This window comes from Sparus aurata, chromosome 24, assembly GCF_900880675.1.
Source record: "Sparus aurata chromosome 24, fSpaAur1.1, whole genome shotgun sequence".
NCBI lineage: Eukaryota > Metazoa > Chordata > Actinopteri > Spariformes > Sparidae > Sparus > Sparus aurata.
The window spans coordinates 19,228,666-19,230,176 of NC_044210.1; positions in this window are offsets into that span (position 1 = coordinate 19,228,666).

Here is a 1,511-nt window from a genome sequence, read left to right on the forward strand (position 1 = left end):
GAATGATTCTTTGATGATAATGCCATTATTGATTAAAAATATAGTTTAAAAAAGGACATTTTAAAACAACAATTGTTATTTTCTGAGTTTATTTTGACCTTGAAAACACCTGAGGAAGAAATCTCGCCACAACTGGTCGATTATTAGTTACCAGTGGTGCCCAGGTCTCCTGAGGAGATCAGACCGGCCGGCACTGAAACTGCTTCTAAATCTCTCTTTAAAGAATAATTGTGTGTGTGTAAAGTTATCTGGTCAGATATTACCTCCACCGAGGAGTTTATGTTTCACCTGCGTCCGTTTGTTTGTTGGTTGATGTGCCATTCTGGTATTTTATATTACTTTACATATTATTTTATTTAGCTTATTTTACTGATTTCGCTTCATGTTGTATAACCTTTAAACTTTTCTAAAATCATTTTTTAATGTATTTATTTTTAATATTGGCCACTTCGATGTTCCATGTTCTAGTATGAATGACTGTGACTGTTTCAGACAACAACACGTGAACACAAGATTTTAAGAAATGGAAAACCTTCTTGGAACTGCAGCTGCTGAATAATGACCCACAGCAGTTGTAAAATCTTTCTAAGAAAAGCAGAAGGAACTGATTTCCTCGGGTTTGTTAATTGGAAATTAAGTGGAGACAAAATGACCAAAATAACTAACAAACAAAGTTACAAGAAAATATATATATAAAAGTTTTGAATTATAATTTATCGTACCAGGTCTCGAATGTGACTTTTAACACTATATTATGAGATATTATATTAAAATTGATTCAATAATTCATAATGGCATCATAATTCAAATTATTTCAAAAATGTGTATTAATTTATATCACATTTTATTTATCTTTTGATGTCACATTTCCTGCTTCTAATTTAAAATGTTTTAAATTTTTGTGTTGAATTATGTGATGATGTCAATAAGTTTTTTCACCAACATTTTTCTTCATAACATATTTTGAGATGATATTAAAGTATACAAGTGTCGACCTTGTATACTTTAATCTTAATTTAGTGCCATCTTGTGGTTTAGACCACATCTTCCACTGTGGTGGCTGCTAAAAACTTGATAAAAGACAAAAGACTCTTTTTTTGTCCCTTCTGGGCTTCTGTAGAATGATTCTTGGTGATTTTACATCAATGAAAACAGAATTATTATTATTATATATTTGATTTCATTGCCATTAGATTCCCCTAAAAATAAATCCCACGCACTGGACCTTTAAAGGTTTTTTTATTATTATTTATTTTTTATTTTTTATTTTTTAAAGACTTTGTAACCAAAGCCAATAGTTTAACTGCAGCATGAGAATGTTTTTTGTTTGTTTTTTTAACTTTTTTTTTATGTTCGACATTTTGTTTGTCTTTAGTTTTGATCTTCCACACATGTTGGCCCGGGGCTGCAGCAGGTGATGACGCGGGACCAGGTGGAGGGAAATCTCCTTACAGAGGAGGAGGAGGAGGAGGAGGAGGAGTAGGCGGAGTGTATACAAATAGGCTCCAGCG